We start from the raw sequence: 20,100 nt of genomic DNA, 5'->3' as shown, positions 1-20,100 counted from the left end.
AGCTGAACAAAGTCGGCCTTTATTTTGATCTCTATTATTGATTGAAAACTTACTTTACTTTTTACGTATGATGTTGATGATGATGACACTTAAGACTTAACTTACGTACATATAAAACCTTTTGGGACAACTTACTGACTTATTAACTTTTGACTTAGGTTGAGGACCTTTCGGACCGACTTACCTGCTTACTTATCTCGTATCGACTTTTACCGCACTTTCACTGTGAGTTATAGCTCCCCTTTTACCTAACTATTTTTGGGATTGAGAATACATGCGCTTTTTATGTTTTACTTACTAGGCACGATTACTTAAACTTTATATATGTGTGGGTGATATAACGGCATAAAATTTCCCCTTAGCGCGGTAATGTTTAGTCATTGATTTTTGAACCGGTGAACGCGAATCTTAGATATGGATTCATAGGATTTGACATCCCCACTCGGGCTAGTCGCGTTAGCATTTAATGGGTGTTTAATACTTCGTAAACTTACGCACTCGCCAAGTGTACTTTTAGGGGGTGATATATACGTTAAGTTAGTTACCAAGTGCCCACGGTTAAGCATATACTTTTCATACTGTTTTGAATACGAAATCTCATGGCCTACGTTACATTATTGTTACAATCAAACTATAGCTCACCAACATTCGTGTTGACTTTTTAAGCATGTTATTTCTCAGGTGCTTAGACGTATGTTGCTTCCGCTGTATTAGACTCTCGGTGTTAGACTTCCGCTGCATTGCTTAGAGATGTCTCAATTACGAAACTTTTACTTTGCATTCATAACTTATGCTATATTTGAACAGTGGCTTTGTAATGACCTTTGTGTCACGTACTTATATTAATGCTTTCTATTCGTAGAAGCACGCTATCTTCTGTAAAACGTTATCTTTCCATGAATGCAAACTTGTTTTAAAACAACATATAGTGTTGTAACCTTGTAATGGACATGTTGTTGATGATCCGTACACGTTAATTTTGTACGGGACATCGCAGTTTCGAAGGTAATTAAACATACATTGCAACTAAACACTTACTAACAATATTTCATAGCATTCAAAGCATCAAAAGTTCATTTTAAAAGCTATCAAACCCTAATCAAGAATCATGAATTTAACATTTATGTTAATGAAGTTTTTCCAAGTCAATCTACATACCAAAACGAAGCTAATGATGCTAGTAACACTTTTAATACATGAGTTTTAACATTTAACAACATTAAATCACCCAAAACTCAAGATTAAACAAACCATTTTTCAAGTTCATGCTAGTTTATGCAAAATAACAAGATCGAGCAAATAAATCACATATTCATGTTAGACTCGAGCCATAGACACTAATTAATACACTTTTAAGTTTAAAGGTCTAATTTATGAAAATTAGAGATTTTGAAAAGATTACCCCAAGCTATGAAATTAGTACCAAAACGTATAAGATGAAGAGAGGATTCCAAAAGTACAATTTGTTTTGATGTTTGCTTCCTTGAAATGATTTAGATGATGATTGAATGATGTTGGGAGTTGAGAGAAAAGATGGAAGTAGTAAGAATGAGGGAGGTGGAAGATGGATGAAGGGAATGGTGGGGAGGTGGGTTGACTAGTTGACCTAGTCAACTAGTTTGCCCACTTGGCAACTTTAGTTCCTCGAGTTTAAAAGCGGGTGCGTGAATTAACCAAACGAATTATTTTAAATACGCGAGAGTAAACGGGAGATGTTATAATTAAATAACGGAAATATTGAAAACGCTAATTAACGAAAGATACGAATTTAGATAACGAAAGGTATTATCTAAAAAAAAGACGGGCGTTAAAATAATTTAACGGAAAAAAGCGGGTTATTACAAATAATTTTGGAATAACTCATTTATCTGATAGTTCTTAAGTAAATGGAACCCAAATACCAGTAGGGAAACTCGATTACCAGCTAGTTAGTAACTAAATGAGATCCGCCGGGTTTGGAACGGGTTTTTCTAATCGAGTTCGGGTATGAGATTACATAAACCCGACCCGATGCCATCGCTATAAACTTGACACTCTTCGGGTATGCCTCTCCTCGTTAATAACTCCTTTAGAAACTCGTATATTCATCCTTTTAACTCACTAGGCTCTTAGGTCCTGTTTGTTTCACGCATTTAGAAGGAATCCGGCCGAAATTAGAATTAAATTCCATCAAAAATCGTGTTTGGTTGCAAATAAGAGAAAGGAATTCAATTCTACGGAATTTGAATTTTCCTTTACTTAAGGAATGTTCATTCCAATGAATGTCCGATGGATTTTGATTCCACCAACCTCGAATCTACCAAGAATAATATATCCTTGCAATATATCATCTCTATTATCAATCATCTCTATCAGACATCACCATCTTTAGATTTTCCACCGACTCTCCGATCACCACCGTCTCTCCGGTCACCGACTCTCCCACCGATTCTTTGCATGGATCTAGAATTTTAGATTTTTTTAACAATCGATAATGGGTGTAATTTTTGTACTCAAGAACATATGAGGCATGTGTTGGTTTAATATTGATGCCGACCATTTGTTTCTTATTCTGACATTTTCTTAATCACAAATCGAAAACGCGAAACGTAAACACGAATCGATTGTTTACATCCAAATTAGAATATAAATACATATTGATTAAGAAAATGTCAGAAACCAGGGTCCGAAAATTAATACGAATCAATTCTTTTTAATATTTTTTGCGCGTTTTCGTTTCGCTTTCTTGATTCACGTTTTCATTTCGTGTTTTCGGCAAATCTGAAAACTGGAACGCGAATATTAAAAAGAAAACTTGAAACTAAAAATTGAAACCAGAGTCTGAAAATTAATACGGAAAATGGAAGCGTAAAATTTTTTTTGTATAAATTTTTATTTATTTTATAAAATGAAATCGAATTCCATTCAATGTCAATAAAAACACATTTTTTCATATTCCATGAAATCTTTCAAATTCCAATTCCTTCGGATTCTAATTCTTTTAATACATTCCATTCTTTCCAAAAACATTCTTCCAATCAAACGGGGCCTTGGCTCTCATCTCTCGCTTGTGTTCCGACTCTTCACATAATTTATAATTTTAGCTTTCTATCGACGTGCTCCCACTCTTCACATTATTTGTAAGTTTACATTTCTATCGATGCTGAATGCATCACGTGCTTAATGTGCAACTATGAATATTTCAATTAAGTTTTAATTATTTGGGTCAAAGAATATACTTGCAAATTGCAAGCTTAGTATCTTAAAAACTACATTTGTCCTACCAATAGTTGATTCAACTAGATCGTACATTCGTACCATATATGACTGAGCTACATTAGAGCAGACGTTAATCTTTGAAGTGATTTGGAGTGCCTGAAGACGTCAATGGCACTCCTCGTCTTTCAAGCATTTGAGTGTGCTTCCTTGTTAGGATGTGTGAAGACAAAAAAGGGAGTTGGCTTGCTAATTTTTGTGTATAATAAATGTATTAGTGATAAGTGTGACGAGTCCTTCAGTTATCATCGCTAAGCAGACACGTCAATTCTTTGTCATTCCATGAACATTTAGAAGAGACACTTCGTGATGAATGTTATTATTTAGGCGGGAAAACGATCGACAAAAATAACATTCAAGATAATATTGTTCGTGAAGAATATGAACGTTTTTTTTTCCTTCATGTTTTGTGAAGTAAAATTTAGCCCGATTTAGAGTTTATGGTTTAGGGTTTAGGGTTTGGTGTTTTGGGTTTATTCCATAAACCCAAAACACCAAACCCTAAACCCTAAACTCTAAACCGTTCGTGTTATAAACTCAATCTAAATCCTAAATTTAAATCCTAAATCTAAACCCTAAATTTCTAAACCCTAATATCTAAACCCCAATAGCTAAAACCTTAACATACGCTCGAAAAACACGATAATTGTTATATACTACTTCTTCGAGCATTTTCCGGCCAAAATAAAAACATTTATCACAAAGTGTCTTTTCCAAATGTCCATGTTTTCATGTGATCTTAATGTTTGAAATAAAAATTAAAAAAAAAAAAAACGAAAGACATAATCACACACACACACATTATAGATTTAGTTTTGTTTACATTTAATCCCAAAAATGAAGTTTAATATATGTAAAGCTTGGAAGCTAAATCAAGTATGACTATATTAAATTTATTTTACTTTTATGTTATCTTTTTTCCCTGAAAACATAAGTAATTAAATCAAAAGGATCATAAGATCGAATTGAACAACCATTTTTTTTCGGAAGGCAAATTTTATTAGAAAGAGACACACAAGCAGCGTGCTCTCAATACAAACCTGTCACAACACCCAAATACAAAGCAAAAGAAGACCACCCAACAAGACACCAAACAACATTACATAACCAAACTCTTAGGATTTGTTTTCCAAGAATTAAACTCTCCATGAATCATCTTCTTTCTATTCGATAGCCACAGATGCGAGATTACGCGAATGCTAACCATAATGTCTTCATCTTTAACCGCCTGTCTCTGATCAATGGGACCATGAACGAGCTAGTTTCGCCACCTCCATATTAGCCAAAGAAGTATTCTGCTTGTAGCCCACATCACTTTATTTATATTCTCCGGACCAATATTGTATGTGGTTGCGTTTATAGCATTAGGAATATCATTTGGAATGTTAATTGCAGCATGCCCCCAAGAAAAGAAATTTCTCCAAAGTGGTATCTGTTGGGATTTAACAAGTATGAAACTCTTAAAACCATTTAAGAATCATTATAAAACGGAAGCGTGAAATTACCAATTTAACTTGTTATCTTTAAACCAATTAAAGCTAAATCCCATCTTGGATCAAGTTGTGAAATGATGCTTACTAATTAACAAGAAAGGGAGAGTTTTATACCTCCTTAAACCAAGTTTAAGGGCTGTTATAAGTCGTGAATGATGATGAAGAGGATGACCAAACAAAACACCAAAACACCCTTGAGTCTTGCTTGACCTTGATCACCTTAAAACCTAAGCTTGAAACTCACTTTTCTGCCTTGAAATATTTCGAACAGCAACTCCCAAAATGAGCAGAATGTTTGATGAAATTGATGAGTTTATAGCTTCTAACTTGAAGCCTCAAGTGTAGTATACCCCAAGCTTTAATTACCAACACCACCCTTTGTATTAGTTAGGATTTAGACACCAAATGAACTAGTTTTAAGCTCAAAACTCCCTCCTTTGCTGTCCAATATTTCGGCCAGCAGCCTTCCTCATGAGGGAGAGAGTAATTTTTGAACTTTATCACTTGAATTCTTAGTCTCTTACTTGGTTAAAGAGAAGCATGCATGTACATAAGAAGTGTGCACATAGAAAGCAACAACATTAACATGGGTGGTCTTTCTTGGTCACATAAAACTGCCACCTCCCCATTATTTTATACCAAATCAGTTTTTTTTAAACTTGTAATAAAATATCATGCTTATATTATGTTACTTGCATTTTATTTTGTTTTATAAACCAATTTATAAAACATAACACATCTTAATTATTTAAACCTATAAATAATTAAACCCTTTGTAAATATAAATTATCCAAATAATTTATCTCAAGTGATAATATTTTAGAAAACCGATTTTCTAAAGTTCAAGTGTCGCGTATTTACTTAATGATCCAATCGTTAAGATTAAACACATATAAAGTGTCGGTAAGCTTGTTATTGGGTATGACCCGACTTGGATCATAACACATTAGCCACATTAATTTAATATGTCTCTCGGGCATATGAAATACCTTCAATCTCCCACTTGCACGAGAAACATGAGAAATTAATGCAAGTGACGGATACCACCTAACGACCGTCCATCACCCCCGATATGTTATGACTATGTGCCATTCAATAACATCATCCCTTTCGAGTTCCCATCTCGAATATGAATAGGTGAATCTTTTCATTATATCCTTTCGTCCTAGATGTCATGTTAAATCCAAGAGACATAGAGTGATCACTCTCTTCTAGATTTAACTTTATCAGGCCTTAGACATCTGACTCTCAACGAATAAGAGGGACAAATTCCATCTTGACTACATATGTCCTAGACATACACTATGCATTATACCTGAGCTCTTCCTTATGAACTACCATATTTCAGAATAGTGAAGGAAAGAATCAAGGCACAATACTTAGTGAATGTCCGAACCCAATATGTATCTCAGGTCAGAGGATACAATGATATTCTCCTTTACTCAAGATTACATGTGATCAACCACAAAGGCTCCATTTAGTAAGTCTTGAGGGCGGGTCTTCCAATATTTGTATCCCACAAATATCTATGAACCTTGGTTGCAACCTTGCACCACATTCATCCCGTGAATGTATACCAATCTGAGTTCATAATAGTCTAAACCTCACATTTGCTCCCACAAATGTGATCGACTACGGAATTTAGAATAATTACTTATTCATGGATAAAATATGCAAAATAGGAACATAACTCAAAATAAATTAATACCATAATTATATTAATGAGTTTGAACAATTTCGTTCCGTTACAATACTTAAAACAGATCATGACCAATCACTAGAATATCGAAGCCCTAATGCACTAACATGCCCTTGATGTTTTGCACCATGTAAGAGCTTCGTGAGTGGATCCGCTATATTTAGATCTGTGTGAACTTTGCGAATACATATCTTTCCTTTTTCAACTTCATCCCTTATGTAGTTGAATCTCCGCTCAATGTGACGGGTCTTTTGGTGAGCACGAGGTTCCTTGATTTGAGCAATCGCACCCTCGTTGTCACAAAAGATCTCAAGAGGGTCCTGAATGGAAGGGACTACTCCTAAGTCGTCGATGAATTTCTTCATCCATGCAGCTTCCTGAGCTGTCAATGATGCGGCGATGTACTCCGACTCTGTAGTGGATAATGCAACAACATCCTGTTTTGAACTCTTCCAAGAGACCGCACCTCCATTTAATGTGAAGACATAACCAGATTGTGATCGAGAATCATCACGATCAGTTTGGAAACTCGCATCCACGTAACCTTTCACAGCGAGCTCCTCCTCACCAGACCCATATATTAGAAACATATCCTTAGTCCTCCTAAGGTATTTCAATATACTTTTAACAGCAATTCAATGACTGTTTCCTGGGTTATTCTGGTATCTGATTGTCAGGCTAAGAGCGCATGACACATCTGGTCTAGTGCATATCATTGCATACATGATTGACCCAATGGCAGACGCGTATGGGACTTTCTTCATTCTCTCTTGTTCATCTTTCGTGGTGGGGCACTGAGATGAACTGAGGAGTGTTCCTCTTTGAATAGGTACCAAACCTTTCTTAGAGTTCTCCATCTTGAACCTTTTCAAGATCTTTTCAATGTATGCACTTTGATTTAAACCTATCAGTTTCTTGGATCTATTCCTATAGATCCCTATCCCCAATATATATTGTGCTTCTCCAAGATCCTTAATGGAGAAGCAACTTTTAAGCCAAGTTTTGACTCCTTGCATTGTGGTAATATCATTCCCAAATAACAATATATCATCCACGTATAGTACGAGGAACATAACAGAGCTCCCACTAGCTTTCTTGTATACACAAGCTTCATCACCATTTTTAATGAAGCCGAATTTCTTTGCCTCCTCATTAAAACGATGATTCCACATTCTAGATGCTTGTTTCAATCCATAGATTGATTTCTTTAACTTGCATACCTTTTTAGGATGTTTCGGATCAACAAAACCTTCGGGCTGTACCATATAGATATCTTCCTCAAGATATCCATTTAGGAAAGCGGTTTTGACATCCATTTGCCATATTTCATAATCATAGTGTGCAGCAATGGCAAATAATATCCTAATAGACTTTAGCATTGCCACAGGCGAGAAAGTTTCATCATAGTCAACCCCTTGAGTTTGAGTGAAACCTTTTGCTACAAGTCTAGCTTTGTATGTATCCAAGTTTCCATGTATGTCGGTTTTCTTCTTGAAAAGCCATTTGCAATCAACCAGCTTGGAGCTAGGAGGTTGCACAACAAGTTCCCAAACTTGGTTTTCATACATGGATTGCATCTCGGCGTTCATGGCTTCCTGCCATTTGTCTTTATCAATCCTTGATAAAGCATCTTCGTAGTTTGTGGGTTCATCCAAATCAACCGTATAGCAACCATCCACGAGAAAACCATATCTCTCAGGAGGATTACTAATCCTACTAGATCTTCGAACGTCTTGTATACTTTGATCAACCACTTGATCATTTTCAACATTTTCATGTTGAGTGCTAGTGTTAACCAATTGTGTATCATCTATTTGATCTTGAACCTCTTCAAAATCTATCATCCTTTCACTATTTCCTTCCATTAGGAACTTAGCTTCAAGGAATTCCGCCTTTCGAGCAACAAATACATTTTGCTCAGTCGGATCATAGAAATAGTATCCCATATCATCCTTGGGATATCCTATGAAGATACACTTTGTGGATCGAGCATGCAACTTATTAGCATCATAGCACTTAGGATAAGCTTCACATCCCCATACTTTCAAGTATGATAGAGAAGGAGGTTTTCCGAACCACATCTCGTGAGGAGTTCATTCCACTTTCTTGGTTGGGGCCATATTTAAAATACGAGCCGCGGGGCATAGACAATAACCCCAAAATGATAGAGGTAACGAGCTTCTTGCCATCATAGATCGAACCATATCCATTAGGGTTCGGTTTCTCCTCTCGGACACTCCATTAAGCTGGGGTGTTCCGGGTGGAGTAAGTTGTGAGATAATCCCACAATTTCTAAGATGATCCTGGAAGGCATCGCTGAGGTATTCACCTCCTCTATCGGTACGAAGTACCTTAATTGTCTTGTTGAGTTGATTTTGTACTTCGTTTTGATATTCTTTGAATGCTTCAAAAGTTTCATCCTTGTGTCTTATTAAGTAGACATATCCGAAATGACTGAAGTCATCAATGAAAGTAATGAAGTACCTTTCACCATTCCTAGTCATGGGCTTAAAAGGTCAACATACATCCGAATGTATTAATCCTAATAAGTCTTTAGCCCTTTCATAGGTCCCTTTGAAAGGTGCTTTAGTCATTTTGCCTTGTAAACAAGATTCGCATACATCAAACGAATCCAGCTCACTTGATTTTAAAAGACCATTCTTTTGAAGTGTATGCATTCGATTCTTGTTTATGTGACCAAGGCGACAATGCCATAAGTAGGAATCACTCAAATCCCTTTTGAGCTTCTTGGTGCTTGCTTGGTATATTGAGCTATCGAATGATGTGTTATCATGAACCAATTCATAAATACCATTCAAAGGCGAGGCCTTAAAATAGAACATATCATTCAAAGAAACATGGATATCATCATTAATAAAATTAAGATTAAAACCACATAGTCTTAAATGGGAAACAGAAATAATGTTTCGTGTTAAATCCGGTGCATACAAAACATTTTTCAATATAAGCTCCAAACCACTTGGTAGCTTTAAAACAAAGTCTCCTTGAGCTTTTACGTGTACCTTTGCACCATTTCCCATGTAGAGACTTGTTGTTCCCGTATTTAGTTTACTTCTTATGAACCCTTGCAATGAATTGCAAATATGAGTTCCACATCCTGTGTCTAATACCCATGTATTAGAAGAAGTAATACTAAGCTCAACGTATATCATGTATACATTACTTGAGGTTTGCCCTGCATCCCTCTTTGCATTCAACTCCTTTAGGTAGACCGGGCAGTTGCGTTTCCGGTGACCCATTTCACCACAACCGAAGCACGGGTCTTCCTTGGGGTTTGCTTGTCCGGCAACCTTTTGCTTCTTGTTCTTGTTTTTGGTTGGGGTAACCATCTTCCCTTTTCCCTTGCCTTGATGAGCGGGTCCTTTCCTCTTAGCCACCTTAGGCTTAGAGGTGTTATTACCTTTGGACCCACCATCATTGATCATTAGCATGGGTGAAGCCTTTTTACCTATGCTTGATTCATCCGTCCTTAGCATGGCATGTAATTCGACAATGCTCTTATCCCAATCATTCATGCTGTAATTCAACACACATGTGTCAAACCTTTTTGACAAAGAGTTGTGGATAAGGTCCGTGGTTAATTCATTAGACACGGGACAGTTGAGACGGTGCAATCGATCAATGAGGCTTTTCATCTTTTGAACATTAGTTGAAATGGATTGGGAGTTATTTTCCTTTTCGAGGATGGACCTCAATGATAGGTTATTAAAGTTGATTGGTGCGTTTGGACTGTTGTTGTTATTATTGGCGGCCATCTACAAAATTTAACAAAGTTCGTTTAAGTATCAATTTCAATTTAACATTCAATACCCTTTAAATCCAATTGATATATTCAATTCTAGAATCCAACGGTAAACCAAATTCCGGTTAGGTGACCTTTATCCCGTCATTTGATTTAGCTAGGTAGTCATTATATGACAATTGCAATCCATTTGCAACTTCTAGAGTATGGGATCATGCAATCATTTTGCATGGCATATTTATCCCATCAACGCCTATTTGTTCCTCATGCTTCGGTGACCCTAAGTTCATGATTCCCAAATCAAGTCGACCTACTTGTGTAAACGTGTAAACTTAACATACAAGTGGTTAGGTGACCTTTATTCCACAAGCATGTCAAATTCACCTTAACCACATTAGTTTGTTCATGACGGTTAGGTGACCTTTATCCCCTCATGAGTTCCCTAATATGTTTAAGTGTCTCACAAAAGGATGGCGTTAAACTCGTTTACCTTGTTAGTAAAAGGGATTTAAAGTTTTTGTTTATTCTAGTATGAGAAAACTTTTATGCCATACACCAACATGCATTTAGTGTATGGTACTTATGAAAAACCACTTTCATGTCTTGTAATTTGCCAATTACTTGATATAAACCATTTTATATATATGTGATCCTTTTCTTGTTCTTAATAACCATTTATTAAGGTCTTTAGTTGCTTTTAATTTAACCAATTAAATTGTCATCTTGCATGTTATTAATACGTCTAATTTAACCAATTAAATTGTCGTTTTGCTTGTTGTTATCTTGTGATTAATTGTATCAACCAAACATACAATACAATAAACAAACAAACAACCACACATGCAAAACAAGTATGTTCACAATCTAGCCATTTGGTGGACATTTGTTTAGCCGAAAACAAATGTCACCGGGTTAAGGGGTAATAATACAAAGTAGGAGATTTCAAATCTCCCACTTAACCTTGCATCCATATGCTCCTTGTGTTCTTCAAGTCTTCATTATCTTGTATCTTCATTTTTTTTTTTTTTTACAAAATATGTATCCTAATACATTTTTCTCTAGAAAATGAAAATACAACCTAATCTATTTTACATGCCAAATATAAAATAATTTACATAACCAAATGAATGAATTAATATTACATACCAAATGAATAATACAAATCATCCAAACATGCAACCAAACACAAGGTCAAGGCATAGATTGTGAACATCATCTACATAAGTGATAGGCAATACAGAATCACAAGTGATTGGAAACACAGAATCACAAGTGATTGGCAGTACAGAATCACAAGTGATTGGCAACACAGAATCACAAGTGATTGGCAGTACAGAATCACAAGTGATTGGCAACACAGAATCACAAGTGATTGGCAGTACAGAATCACAAGTGATTGGCAGTACAGAATCACAAGTGATTTTGGCCAAAATGACAAACCACCCAAAATCGAAAATTTTACATTCTACTTCATGCATGTTCATAGAATGCAAAATTATAGTGGGTTTAATAACCATCTCGAAGCATATTTCAACAACTTCGGCTCTAGATACCATTGTTGGGATTTAACAAGTATGAAACTCTTAAAACCATTTAAGAATCATTATAAAACGGAAGCGTGAAATTACCAATTTAACTTGTTATCTTTAAACCAATTAAAGCTAAATCCCATCTTGGATCAAGTTGTGAAATGATGCTTACTAATTAACAAGAAAGGGAGAGTTTTATACCTCCTTAAACCAAGTTTAAGGGCTGCTATAAGTCGTGAATGATGATGAAGAGGATGACCAAACAAAACACCAAAACACCCTTGAGTCTTGCTTGACCTTGATCACCTTAAAACCTAAGCTTGAAACCCACTTTTCTGCCTTGAAATATTTCGAACAGCAGCTCCCAAAATGAGCAGAATGTTTGATGAAATTGATGAGTTTATAGCTTCTAACTTGAAGCCTCAAGTGTAGTATACCCCAAGCTTTAATTACCAACACCACTGATGTTTCGCGAGGTGTATATAAAATAGCTTATATTTTTACAGGAAATACTATTAAATACGATACAATTTTACACAAGATATTTATTTATTTAAAGAATGGATATACTTAAACCTTGCTACAACACTTATAGGCAGTGTACCTAATCGTACAGTAGTGTAGTTTTTAGTAAGTCCGGTTCGTTCCACAGGGAAATCTTTAAACAAAGCTTAACGCTATATTAGTTTGCTTTTATAAAAATACAAATATATATATAAGTAATATTATTATTATAAAGGGGGGTTTTTACCGTTTAATGACTGGTTTGTCGATTTTAAAACTTTAGTCGCAGTTAAAACCAAATGTAAAATATTAAAAATAAATACAAGACTTAAATTAAAGCGTAAAGTAAATAACGATAATGAAATTGCGAATAATAAAAGTGCGATAAAATAAACTTGCGATAATTAAAAAGTACGAAAATTAAAAGTGCAATTAAATACAATAACAATAAATAAAAATGCGATAATTAGAAGTGCAATTAAATATAAAATAAAGGAAATTAAATATGAAATAAAAGAATTATGCTTATTTAAACTTCCGTAATCATGATGTTTGACGTGTTGATTTTAGTTTTATGCCTATGGGTTAATTATCCTTTGTCCTGGATTATTTAATATGTCCGTCTGGTTTTTGTCCATAACAGTCCATCAGTCATAAATATAAAGTGCGAGTGTCCTCGTCAAATTATCCTTATGCCCGAAGTTAAATATTCCAACTAATTGGGGACTTAAACTGTAACAAGATTTTAATACTTTGTTTAATAATTACACCAGGATGTCGACTGAGTGTAATCCAAGGTTTTAATATTTTGTTATAAATTATACCAAGTGTCCTTGTACATAATTTCACCCCTGTTTTAATTATTCTAGTGACTATTAATCCATTCCCGTGTCCGGTTAAATGAACGATTATTCATACATATAAATACCCCACCCATCGTGTCCGATCGAGTGTATATGGTAATTTATAGGGACGCCCAATTGTAAATCTTTATATTAACATTAACAAACTATCATTTAGTTAAACAAATATAAAGCCCATTAATAGCCCATAGTCTAATTTCCACAAGTGTCGTTCTTTTGTCCAAACCCCAATTATGGTACAAAGCCCAATTACCCAATTTTAGTAATTAGCCCAACATCATGATTACTTCGTTTTAAATAAGCATAATAATAACTTAGCTACGAGACATTAATGTAAAAAGGTTGAACATAACTTACAATGATTAAAAATAGCGTAGCGTTACACGGACAGAATTTCGACTTACACCCTTACAATATTCGCTAACATACCCTTATTATTAGAATTATAATTAAAATTAAAATTAAAATATAAATTATAAATATAAATATATCGTATGAATGGAGAAAAGAGAAAGATAGATTGATCTGTGGTGCACCAAAGCTCGATTTTTATAGGCATGTGGGCTGGAACTGGGGCTCATGCGATCGCATGGATTTATGCCTTCCAGGCCATGCGATCGCATGGCCAGCTGGGGAGGCTCATATTTGGTTGTTTTCTTCTGCCGACGGTTTTATAAATAATATAATATATTAAATAATTATAAGAATTATTTAAATATTATATTATATTTATGTGCATAGTTGACTTGTAATTTTTAGTCCGTTGCGTCGAGCGTTGAGAGTTGACTCTGGTCCCGGTTCCGGATTTTCGAACGTCCTTGCGTACAATTTAATATCTTGTACTTTGCATTTTGAATCTTGTACTCTTGTAAATTCGAGACGTTTCTTATCAATAGATGGAACCTCTTGGATTGTATTTTGTACTTTTGAGCTTTTTGGTCGTTTGCGTCTTCAATTCGTCGAATCTGTCTTTTGTCTTCACCTTTTATTATTTAAACGAATATCACTTGTAAATAGAACAATTGCAACTAAAAGCTTGTCTTTCTTGAGGAATAATGCTATGAAATATATGTTCGTTTTTAGCATTATCAAATATTCCCACACTTAAGCGTTGCTTGTCCTCAAGCAATATCGTCTTGAAATACAAGAATCACTTCTTTATTCTTCACACTTTGTACATCAGTGATTTCTATACGGTGGTATAAACAATTGTAGTAATGATAGAACCATGGTTAAAGGTGGGTGTGTCATCCACAGTTGCCTCGGGTTTAGGTCAACGACACTTGCAATCAAATAGCCAATTTACTTTCGGTTTCCAAAGCAAAGTGCACATTTGAAAGGCAGTTTACAGTCCCACATGACTATGAAAATGTAGATCCTTAAGAAAATTGGATCTTTATGAAAATATTTGATCTTTTGAAAATTCAATCTAGCTTTTACCCTAGATAAGTTTTCCGGAATAACCCTTCACCGGTGTTTGCAAAATATTTTTGTGGGTTTGGTGGGTTTCAGATTTGAAAATTTTAGCTCAAAACTTGCGGTTTTGTGTCACCCACTTGCTAACCTTGTATTTGGAAAGCGACACGTCCAGTTTACTTGTCCGGTATATTACCTTTCGATAAACTACCGTCCGATTGTAAAGGAAAGCATTGAACAAGCAACTGTCAAGGCAATGTCCCCTGACATGCTTTTAATTATGGTCTATAACGTGTCGGACGCAATTACTATCCTTGGTAGGAGTAATAGTAAAGCTCACCCTTATAATTTTTCGGTCTGGCACAAGGTCCTGTCTTTGACCATGCTATGCAACTACCGTTCTTACGGTTGACACCCGATTTGGTTCAGGTGACCTAATGAATTCCAGGTGAATTCCTAGGATTTTACGTTCAATGGTAATGAACGCATTGAAAATAGGGTTTTCAGAAAACAAATCGGTTTGTAATGTTGATCAAAATATTTTCTCGTTCAAGCTCGAGTTTAGATATCATTGAATTCCATGAGTTTGAATTCTCAATCTTTAAGGTCAATCTCTAGGATTGAGTAATATCAGGCATAAAAGCTGATTTTTAATCTTTAAGGAGATTATCCTTTCTGGGGATCTGATTCATTAGTCTTATCCAGCTAATTTGCACGGTGCCCCCCCATTTTACGAGATAAATCCTTCTCATGGTTAGGATAAATCTGACCACTTGGCGACCCTGTTTAATGCTGAGGTCCGTGGATTTCCTGCTGATTTTAGTGATGACTTTTCTAGATTTTTTGTCAACCTACAGCTGGTCTGGACGACAACTTCCTGACTTAAATCAAGAAGCGCGTGTCTTTTTCGGAAGACTTTACTTCCTTTTAATGATGGAATTGATTCATCGTGTAGACCCATCTTTCTTACAGTAAATCAGGTAAAACAGTTTAGTTTAGTCCAAAGCAAAAGTATTTTCAGTTATTTGTTACAGATATATGTGACATATGTTTAAGATAACTTGGTAAATTTTCCCACACTTGGCTTTAATTTTCCTTTTTATCGTCCTCTATTCCATTTTAAATGAATTTCAACATTTTGGTTTGTTTCTCAATTTATGTCCTTTCCGAGGTTACAATAATTTCGGTGTTAACACCTAGTTTTATTGTTCATAAATATGTATAAACATGATTTTGAGTTCATTTAATTGAAAATTTTGAAAAATTTTACTAGAATTGGGTAGTCAGTATATAAGACTAGGGCTGTTCTTTATTATCAGAGAGCACTAGATTCTAATACAACTACTACGTTACTAGTATTTTTAATGGTAACCAAGTGTATAAAGATAAAAATTTTAAAAATTCGAAAGAATTTAACCCCTTCCCACACTTAAGATCTTGCAATGCCCTCATTTGCAAGAAATCAGTACAATTTAAATTATTGAGGGTGATTAGCGTAGAAATGATTAAATTTTACCAAAGTTTCCAAACATATTGGCGTTTGTTTGCTGAATGATAAATGGTGCATATCATTTGTTCATTTCGTCTGTTGTTACATCACATTTATTTGTCATCTTGTCGTCAAAATTTGTAGCTTTTGCTGAACTTAATGCCAGTCTTTGAAAATGCGCTGTTTTATCCTGTTTTGTACAATCGACAATATACATACATACAAATATAATCATGCATGGCAATTTGAAATGGGACTTAATATCCCACTTTCAAATTCTAAATATGAAATATTAGTACATAATAATAATAAAATAATAAAAATTACACAAATATATCCAATAACATAAGTTTAAACATGAAAAAGTCAAAAGATAAAAACATAAAAATCATAAAAATAACCAAATGGAACTAAATCAGTCTGGATAGGGGTTCCAGTTCATCTCATCAGGTGGGTTCCATTGTTGGTTATAGGTGTTCTGATAGGCTTGGTTATAGTCATACCGGTTAAAGGGTGGTCGGATATCGGGGCTATGTGGCGGAAAATGAGCAGGTCGAGTAGGTACATAGTTATTTGGTACCTGATATGATAGCTGGCTCATGATTTGGTGCTGATGAACTAACCAGCTATCGTATTGGCGTCGCCTATAATCCTCGTATACTCGCTCGGAGTTCCACTGCTCATACATACTATGTCTAGCCGCGTTCGTCATTGCTTCCTCATCTATACGAACGTGGACGTCAAGAATAGCATCTCGAAAGACATCCCTAATGTCTTCCGCCTCCTCCATTTCCTCGTCTGAGCCTCTCTCTACCTGAGGATGAGATCCCTCATAGGGTACTGCTTGGTTACGTCTACTTTTCAATACTTTAGCACCCACATAAACTTTCAATCCTAAGGGCTCAACCTGTTCTCTACAAATTTGTAATGGACCCCCTTGGTTCCTATCAACACCTAAATACTCTCCAATGAGAGTAACAAAAATACCTCCTCCTATTATACTCCCGTCCTGCATTCCCTCTACCATTTTAGATAAATAAAAAGCAACACAGTAAGGGATATTGACAAAGCTTCTAGCATCCCGAATACACTTTAGGTAGAATAAATCATATAAGGTAATTTTTTCTTTATTATGACCTCTTTGTGTAATCGAGTTAGCCAAAAATCTATGAATAATATGAAGCTCGGCTCTGTCAATATGTGTATAGGAGTGTCCTCCTGCTCGTGTAAAAACATCAAAATGTGACATACGCCTCCAAATGGCGTCAGCGTCAAAGTTACTATCTACCCGTTCACCATAATGAATCAAGTTTGTACAATCGGGTAATAGTAACTCACCAGGAGTATATATCTGTAAGGCCCTGGCCATGTCCAGCATGGACATTCTGTACATCCTACCGCCAAGGATAAACCTAAGAAATCTTCTATAATCTATTCTAACTATATTTGTATCAAGTGATACAGTACTCATCAACTCAACACACCATTCCTTATATACAGGTCTACGAATGGTGAAAAGACGTTCCCAATCTGTAAAAGAAGAACTGCCATACCTTTGAACTAAAAGCTGTCTAACACGGTCAGCTAGATGGACCGTTTCCAAAGGGGCCCAATCGATTACCCTTGGCACCTCTACATTTTTTGTTACCAATTTGAATTTGTTCCTTTGATATGTCTCGTAATCTCTCCATCTTCTATCAAATCTTCGATTAGGATGTAGAGTGTGCTCAGGAATCGTTGGGAATTCTACTGGCGGCCTCATTGGGAATACTATGAATTCATCAACAAACTGTACCGGATCATAATAAGGTATGTGCTGATCAGGCTGTTGTTGTTCCTGTTGTGGTTCTTGTTCGTGTTGCATTTCTGGTTCTGGTTCTGGTGCTGGTGCTGGTCGTCTAGATGATGATGCTCCTGAACCTCCAGTATCGGCTCTCTGTAAAACACATTAAACACAAAATTTGTGCATCCAAATATGCATTAGTGTTAGCAAAATAACAACTTAAAACAATCACTATAACATGTTAAATCAAAATTAAACTTATACACATTTTCACAATTTTTCACAATTCTACACTTTTCAAATAAGCACATATGAAAATGTATACAAAATTCATAAGCATTTAACTCAAATAACATGTCAAAATATTCATTACTAATAATTAAACAAGTCTCAAATGGCAAATATATCAAATTAATCAAGTTCATGAATTTTGGACTTAAAAAGTCCACTTTAATCTCCAAAAATCATGTTTAGGATCATTGTTTGGATCATTTAACTATCTAAATATGTTACACTACTCAATTTAGCAATAATTCATGATAAAAATCGGCCATAACCTGTTTATATCAAAAAGCCCCAAATTTCTCAAGAACACAAACCCTAGATTTCTAAAAATTTTGAAGTTTTTGGCTACAAATCATGTTAATTAGCATCAATCTAGGTTATACATGCATAAAATACTAACAATTTAACACTAATTACATTAGAAATTAACAAAATTGCATTAGGTAAAAAATTGGTAATTATCACAAAAACTAGGAATTTATAGAGTTTAGGGGTGTAATTTTTAACAATTTGCTGAAGAATGAGAATCTAGGCATGATTAGAGCAAGAAAAATAACGAATTACGGTGGAAAAATGGCGAAAATTGGTGAATTTTTGGAGTTGGTTCGTGAATGTGTGTGTGTTGTGGTGAAGAGCAGAACTCGCTGCTGTATTTGTTTCTGGCCTGGATTTCAGCTCCATGCGATCGCATGGAGTTGAAGTGTAAAACCCATACGATCGCATGGGGGTCCGGGTACAGTGTTTTCAGCTTTTTTTTTTTTTATAAAACCTTATACTTTATAAAACTTATAATTAATTAAATTTTAAAAATTTTGTTTTCCTTTAGGAGCGAGGGCGTTTCGGATCGTTGTCCTAGTCTGTCGAGGTCCCTCGACAAAATTTTAAAATTTGTCAAATCAAAGTGCGGTTTTTAAAAGTAAAGATTTTTGGGTTTTTTAATGTTTTTGGCATACTTTAATTCAATAAGATTAAAAATAATGATAATAAAAGTTCTCGTCCCTCCCTCGGGTAAAGCAATTTCGGTTCAAAGACCTAGTCTTCAACTTACGACGAATTTTAAAAATCATATTTTTAACTTAATGAGATAAAGTAAATTTTTGTTTTTAAATTCACACAATTTAAATATAAAATTCAAAATTAATATTAAAAATTCACGCCAAACTTACAATTTGAAATGCATAAAATTAAAAATTTATATTTTAAAAATTAAAAATTCACACCAAACTTAATTTAAAAATTCATATTATAAATTCACACCAAACTTATATTAATTTTTCAAATATTTACAATTTTAAATATATTGTTTTTACAAAGTTTACAATATTAATTTAAGATTTAAATATTAATTTTAAAAACATGGTAAAAATAAAATTAAAAATCTTTTTGGCTTTTTATCCCACTTTAATCAATCAAATATTATCAAAAATATGCGCCCCTCTTTTCGGTAAAGTAATTTCGGTTCCAAGACCTAATTTAACTCATGACGAATTTTTGAAATATTTTGGGTTGATTGATTAAAGATATTTATACCTTAAAAATAAACGTTAAATTTCGCAGTGATGTAATAAATTTTTGAATGATATCAATAATTTCGGTCGCCAAACCTAATTTTATTCAATACCAATTTAATACTTTATAGCGAACAAATTAGCGTTTATTATCAAAAGGTTAAAAATAAAAAAAATAAAATAAAAACTGTACAGACTTACCTGTGAAATAGATTTCTTAGTTATATGATCTATCTCATTCATAAGATAGTCGGTTTAATTGGTTTTCCATGGCTACATAGGCGTAACCTCGAGCATTCAGTGTCTTTTCTTCTAAACATATGAACGGTCCGTCTCTGCATAAAGTAACAAATTCGGTATTTGAATAGGTTTGATTATTTGAACATTTACCTCCATGTGACCATTTTCCGCATTTGTGACATCTTTCTAGGTGTCGTGCTCTTCTTTTCGCTGCGGATTTTGATTTTCCTTTACCAAATTGTAACTTATTATCTTCGCATCTGGATTCTTTTC

Source organism: Rutidosis leptorrhynchoides, chromosome 2, assembly GCF_046630445.1.
Source record: "Rutidosis leptorrhynchoides isolate AG116_Rl617_1_P2 chromosome 2, CSIRO_AGI_Rlap_v1, whole genome shotgun sequence".
Taxonomy (NCBI): domain Eukaryota; kingdom Viridiplantae; phylum Streptophyta; class Magnoliopsida; order Asterales; family Asteraceae; genus Rutidosis; species Rutidosis leptorrhynchoides.
Note: the sequence above shows the minus strand (reverse complement) of the source record.